This window comes from Notamacropus eugenii, chromosome 2, assembly GCF_028372415.1.
Source record: "Notamacropus eugenii isolate mMacEug1 chromosome 2, mMacEug1.pri_v2, whole genome shotgun sequence".
NCBI lineage: Eukaryota > Metazoa > Chordata > Mammalia > Diprotodontia > Macropodidae > Notamacropus > Notamacropus eugenii.
The window spans coordinates 359,499,998-359,507,461 of NC_092873.1; the positions used below are offsets into that span (position 1 = coordinate 359,499,998).

General features: G+C 38.7%; 1 pseudogene; it reads left to right on the forward strand.

Annotated features, from left to right (window-relative positions):
* Positions 1–1,191: 1,191 nt before the first annotated feature.
* LOC140523067 (signal peptidase complex subunit 2 pseudogene) lies at positions 1,192–6,113 on the forward strand (annotated as a pseudogene).
* The last annotated feature ends 1,351 nt before the right edge of the window (positions 6,114–7,464 follow it).

Below are 7,464 nucleotides of genomic sequence, written 5' to 3' on the forward strand. Positions count from 1 at the left end.
TGAAGGAAATTGGGAGATTCCAAGAGACAGAAGTACATTCAGATAGGCAGTACAAAGGTAGGAAAAAGGAGGTGGAGTGTTGAGTGTAGGGAGCAGTAAGCTGGCCAGTGTGTCTTCACCGTAGAAGAATCCTGGGAAGGTAGGGTAAAGCTAACTCATCCATTTTAGAACTTCTTTTCCTGTTACTTTAGTAGCCCCATTCTCTTTTCATCATGTCCTGTACCTTAAAATGCCTAGCAATTAAAATCAGCTAGAATCTAAATGACCCTAAGGAACTGTGTAAGTCCTAAGTCTATTTTTTTTGACAGATTTGGACATTGTGATTCCAACAGACTTATGATGGAAAATGTTATCTACATCTAGAGAAAGAACTGATAGTCTGAAGATTACAGCATGCTATTTTCACTCTTTGTTTTTTTCTTTTGTTCTGTTTCATCTTTCACAACATAGGCTAATATGAAAATAAGTTTTACATGATTGCACATATATAACCTGTATCAAATTTTTTTTTTTTAATCTTTTGGAGAGATTTTTTTTTTATTCTCTTAGGAGGGAAAGGGAAAAATTTGGAACTCAAAAATCTTATAAGAAATATTGAAATGGTTCTTAGATGTAATTGGAAAAAGTAAAACAGTATTTAAAAAAGTTTGTGAGGATAAAATGAAAGATTCGTAAAGTGCTTTGCAAATCTTAAAGTGTTAAATAAGTGCTAGTTTTAAAAAACAAAAATAACAGGTATATTGTGGGAGAATATAGATCTGACCTCAGATGTGATTTTTTTGTTTGCTGATTAATATATAGCACTTTAACTTTTAAGAATTGGAAATCAGCTTTTAAAAATAATTGGGGTTTCTCCCAGCTTGCTCAGCTCTTTGAGCAAATCTTGCCTTTCAAAAAATAGTCTTATTCTATAATAGCTGAAAATCTTTTTGTGAAGAGATTTAAAAATTTTAAAGATGAGTTTGTTTTTGATTCTGCAAGTCATAGGGAGCCAGGCACTAGAGTTCGGGTGACAGGATCAGGGTTAGCTTTAGGAAAGTAACTGAAAGTATATGTAGACCTTCGAATTAAGAACCAAATGGGCTTTTAAGAATAGTTCAGACAAGGGGTGATAGGAGCCTGAACTAGAGCAATGGCTGTGTAGATAGTATCTATTCCAGATACGTGGGGTGAGTGAGTAAGGAATCAAGGATGACACTTGACCAGAACAATGGTGTGGCCCTTGAAAGTGAGAGAAAGCTTGGAACCCTGAGTTGTTTCAAACGCTGATAGTTGCCAATCTGATTCAAAATGTCCAGGAAACAGGTAATGTAAGTCTGGCTCTAGATAATGAAGTTTAGGGCTAGATAGGTAGATGTGGGAGCTGGTCACCTGAAGGTAATTGAACTCATGGAAATGATGGGGTCACCACGAAGAGCATCTAAGCCTTGGAGTTCACCCTTAGTAGGATGTAAATGTAGCAGCTCAGGGAGAACCAAGCACTGTTGAGAAAGCCCAGAGAGAAATGAGTTATCCTGGACAAGGCAGCCAACAGTATCAGGCTGCGGAGAAGTTAAGGAAGTTTGAGGTCATTAACAAGGAAAATGGCAAATGTTGGAGAGGATGTGGAAAAATAGGGAAACTAATTGGAATTGTGAACTGATCCAACTGTTCTGGACAACAATTTGGAACTATGCCCAAAGGGCTATAGATCTGTATACCCTTTAACCCAGCAATGCCACTGCTATGTCTGTATCCCAAAAAGATGAAAGGAAAAGGATCCATATGTGCTAAAATATTCATAGCAGCTCATTATGGTGGCAAAGAATTGGAAATTGAGGGGATACCCATCAATTGGGGAATAGCTGAACAAGTTGTATATAATTGTGATGGAATACTGCTGTGCTGTAAGAAATGAGCACCTTTATCAAATTGCTTACAGAGGAGGGTGGAAAAGGTAGAACTCAATTTTTTTAAGTGAATATTTAAAATTATCTTTACATGTAATTGGAAAAAATAAAATACTATTTAAAAAAGAAAGTAATGAGAAAGGTGCTTTCAAAAAAACCCGGGAAGACTTATATGAACCTATGCATAGTGAAGTGGGCAGAACCAGAAGAACATTGTACACAGAAATAGCATATTGTAATGGTGACTGGCTGTGAAGGACTTTGATGTTTTCTGCAAAACAATGATCCAAAAGGATTCCTAGGCACTTATAAGAAAAACAATGTCTGCCTCCAGATGGAGTCTGAATGCAGATTGAAGCATGCCACTTTTCACTTATTATTCTTGAGGGCTTTTGTTTTGTTTTATTTTACAACATGGCTAATGTGGAAATGTTTTACATGACTGCATGTGTAAAAATCTATTTCAGATTTCCTTCTCAAGGAAGGAGGTGAGAGGGAAAGGAGGGAACTCAAAATTTAAAAAAAAATGTACATTTTTTATTTACATGTAATTGACCGTTACTAACTTTGGAGAAAGCTGTTGTTTAGTGATTAAGTAGGAAGATAAATTGTTGGGGTGATAGTGGGTGGGGAGGGATGGTGCATGGTTAAGGAATGAGGAGGCACCAAGTATATGTGACATTTTCAAGGAGTTTGTCTGAGAAAGGGGAGGCTGGATCATTGTTAGCAGCCATGATAGGATCTCAGAAGTTTTTATGGGTGAGGTTAAAGATTAGGTAGAGAAAATGATCATGAAAAGTCTGCAGGAGAAGAAGAAAGGGGATGTACATGATCAGGGTTCCCCTTGGTAAGAAGGACCCATCTCTCCATCAGCAGCTGGATTAAAGTAGGAAATGGTGAGGAATAATGTCCAGGAGATTGTGAGATATGCCCGGGGAAAAGAACTTTTGGTGAATAGCCTCAGTTTCTTTGGTAAAGGATGAAGCAAGACCCTCAGTTGAGAAGATTACAGGAGGCTTTGAGTGAAGTGGTTTGGAACCGCTATTGTGGAGAATGAAATAGAAAATTAAGTAGGTGTAAAAGCATTACCTTGCTGCAGTGAGATCCTACTTGATGTTAGTTAATGAATTTGTAGATGATCCAGTCAGCTGGAGAGAGAACCTATATAGCATGGCCTTAGGGATAAAGAGACAAGCGTCCAAGAAGACTTGGGTTCAAGCCCCACTTCAAATACTGATTATGTGACCCTAACTCAAGTCACTTAACCTTTCAGTTCTCTGGGAAACCCATATTGTTTGTCCTTTGTTCTCAAAGAAGACCATGACATCAAGAAGGTTATTCCATGACATGCAGGTAAATTGGATTTAAGTGAGAGAGGGCTGTGCAAAGTCACCAGCCTCACTTTCTCCTCCAGAGTCATTTAGATCTAGTGACAAGATAGATCCGGGTGACTGGCGATGACGCTGGATGTAGTGTCTTTAACAGATCTCAGAGTTTCAGGGAGGGTACCAACTGGTTGAAGGAGTTTCCTGACTTAGACCAATCAAGGAGTTATTTAGACCAATGAAATAACAAATCCAATTGAAAGATTGCATCTATCACCATTTCATCTATCCAACAGGAGCAGCGGAGGTGTATGGTGAAAGTAGTGTTGGCTTTAGCAAGGCATGAGTGGTGATAGGTCAAGGGCCTCTAGATGGAGGGATAGTTCAGATCTGAACTGGTTAAGAAGTTGAAAGTTAGAAGGTAGGAGAGCATAAACAGAGTGTGGATGATGGCCTAGCAAAATACTGACTGGAGAGATTTCAGGTCAAGGTGAAGATGAAGAATAGGTAATACTTCTAATACAAAGCATTCCTCTGCTCAGAAACCAGCAGGGGCTCTTCAGAATAAAGTCCATACTACTTAAACTAATATTCTATATTGTGAAGTTATAAAAATCAAGTTTGGCCCCAAGAGTTACAAAGAGACCTTCCCAGTACTTTGTGGAGGTAAAAGGAGGATTATCCAAGGATGTGGAATAGATAAAACATAAAATGTCCATTTTTTTTAACATCCATTGATTTGGATGATTTTTTCCTTACTCTTCTTTTTTTTGGTTTTGGGAAATAGTGGGGTTAAAGTGACTTGCCCAGGGTCATACAGCTATTCTTCTTTGTTTTTTAAATTCTTTGATATAAGAAATGACTCTCAGGGTAGGGATATGGGGAGAGATAAGCATAATTCTAGCTGATGTAAAAACAAAATATATCAATAAAGTTTATTAAAAAGAATGAAATCGAAACAAAAAATAAATTGTTGAATAAACTGATATTCTAGGCCTTCTACAATCTGACCCCTTTTGCCTTTCAACATTTATACTGTTATCTGTATAACATCCTAGGAACCTGTCTCAAACTTAATTGTTCCTGGACATGTACAACACTTTTATTCAGTCAAACGCTAAGTGCCTACTATGTTCCAGACATTAGCAGACTTTCCCTCTTGCCTGTGTCTTTTATCCCATTCCTTAGGTTTTTAATAAGCCTTCCCCAGCCCCACCTCAACATTTCCTCTGCCCCACCCCAGTGAAGGATCTCTCCCATCAAAATGCTACCTTTCTTTTATACCTCTTCTATGCCCTAATAAAATTAAATTTCTTTTTATGTAATATATCTCCTAATAGACCTTCCAACCCTTGAGATTCTGTTAAGAGCTTTCTCTTTGAGCTAGCTGATTAGTAAGGCAGGTGGGAACTTGGTTTTGAGTATGATGCTTTGTAGCCAGTCAACAAGCTTACCATGTAGCAACTCAGGTCCTCTTGCTGTTCTCAAAAAGAACTTTACCTCTGGCCTCTGCATATGCCTTTCTATTATCTGATGTCTCACATGCCCAGAATGTCCTCCCTCCTCACCTGTACCTACTTACTGGCTTCCTTCAAGACTCAACTCTGATTGAATCTATGAGATGCCATTCCCAGTGCTGTGTACTGCACCATCACCCCACCCCACACACATGCTTTGCCATTGCCCTCTGAAATTACCTCTAATTTACCCTGTATGAATCTTGCATAGGCTGCTAGGTGATACAGTGCATAGAGTGCTGAGCCTTGAGGCAGTAAGGCCCAAGATCAAATCCAGACTGAGACACTTCATTGCTCTTTGACCCTAGGCAAATCACTTTAACTCTGCTACAATTTTCTCATTTATAAAATGAGGGTGATAATAGCAGCCACCTCAGTGTTGTTATGAGGATCATGAGATATAAATGTTAAGCACTTTGCTGACTTTCAAGCATTAGATGATTGTGATGGTGGCTCTGTGAAGGAGGTGAGTCAGAAGCAAGAGCTGGTTGTTGAGTGGAAGATTGATGACAAACCTGTAAAAGTTGATAAGTCGGATAGATCAATAGTGAAAAATTCTCTGGATGATTCTGCTGGAAAAAAAAGGTGCATCTAGAAGAGTACAAGTATGTGGAGAATTTTGGTCTGATCTATGGCTGCCTCTGTACAATCTGTTTCTTTGCCATTGTGACTTTGGTCTGGGAATACCTACACCCCTTTCCAGTGTTCAAGCTGGTCTTTGCCTTGTGTATTATATTCTGTTTCATCATGATAAGAATCTTCGCCATCTACATTTCATAAAAGGAAAAAAGCATTTTCCTTTTAGCACCATCAGAAAGGGATCTTGATGATGTTTGGCACTTCTTAAACAGCTTGATGACAAGTACATCCTGAAGCTAATCTTCATGAGTAAGGAAACCAAGCGTTAGAGGAAAGTAGGGTGTCCCTAGGTGTCACAATGGATAAAGCGACAGACTCATCTTCCTGAGTTCAAATCTGGCCTCAGACACTAGCTGTGTGATGCCAGGCAAGTCAGTTAACCCTGTTTGCTTCAGTTTCCTCATATGTAAAATGAACTGGAGGAGGAAATGACGAACCACTCCAGTATTTGTGTTTTTGCTAAAAAAAAACCCAAATAGGGTCACGAAGAGTCAGACAAACTGAACATCAACAACAAAAGAGGAAAGCAGTTTGCTAAGTCCATTGCCAAGTTTTTAGCAACAATGGGATGCTGGTCATGGAAGCCTACAAGCCTGAGATCTCTAAGCTCCACAACAGTCTCCCTACAGAAAGGAAAAGGAAATAACCCTTCCATAGGAGCAGTTTTTTTTTTCTGCTGGGATCATGCTGACCACTAAAGGGTTAAATTTTTGTGTATGACTTTCACAGAATGCTTTAATTAGGGAAACTACTGGATCATGCTGATCCATCCAGAAAAAGGAGGCAGTCAGGTTACTGATAAACAGCAGGGTTGTTTTTACAGGCAATTTCTGGACATTCTTGAAAACAGAATGTCTTCAGGATAAGAAAAAGGATTTGCGTCAATATTATATCAGCAGGAGAACAATGTTTGGTAAAGAGAAGAAACCAGAGCTGCTTGATCAAGTTTAAAAGTTGGGGAATTTTGTAGCCTCTCTAGTGGGCTACCTGCATGCACATTTTCAGCCTACATGTATGCATTCTGACTACTGCATGTGACAATCAAAAAACTTCTCGTTAATTTGAGACAATTTCTGCTTCATGATGTTTTTCTGACCTATCAGTTGTCCAGTTGTGTTCAATTCTTCATGATCCTATTTGGGATTTTCTTGACAAAGATACAGATACTGGAGCAGTTTGTTATTCCCTTCTAAAGTTCATTTTACAGATGAGGAAACTGAGGCAAACGGAGTTAAGTGACTTGCTCAGGGTCACACAGCAAGTCAGTCTGTGTGTCCGAGACCGTATTTGAATTCAGGAAGATCCATTGTGATACTTAGCTGCCCCAACCACATCTATACACAAAATAAACAACAAAAAACCAAAACAGAAACAAATACCCCACAAACCAGAAACTAAAACAGATGAGAGTAAAATAGGGAATCTTTGAAATGTCTCATGTTTTGTCATGAGATTCTGTCTCCTGCTGGATCTTTAGGATTTCCTAGAGTGGAACTAGCTGTTGGGAACTAGTGGAGCTGAGGTCAGCTGCCTTGCCCTAACTTCCCATTGGCCTTGCCGCTGACCAGACTAAAAAAAATTGTTTGATTTGTCAAGAACATTTGGAAGGAGTTTTTGCTGGAAGCTCTACCTGGTAATGCTTTTACCGTGCAGAAGCTTTTTGCCACTCTCACCCCTTTTGAATTTTTTAACCTGCTTCCTATGATGCCAAATTTGTTGTTCTTGTTATTTGTGCATATCTATATACCACGTGCATATATTTGTAGATAAATGTGTATTTGTGCATATAAGTAGGTATTTATAGGTGTATGCATATGTACATGTGAATGTGTGTGTGCATACATATAGGTGGATGTATGTGTATACAGATGCATACATATAAATATATTTGTGTATATGTGTAAGTGTGAATTTTTAAATCCCAGGCTCTGCCTCCATAAGGGATTTAGAACAAAACCTTTGGGGTACAACAACCTCCAGTCACAGACCTATTTTTCTTTAGTTTTGTATTGAACCTTGAAGGCAGGGTTAATTTTAAGAAGTAATAATACCCAATACCCGTCACTCTAATTTGTTGAAAGCATGCCTGGAGAA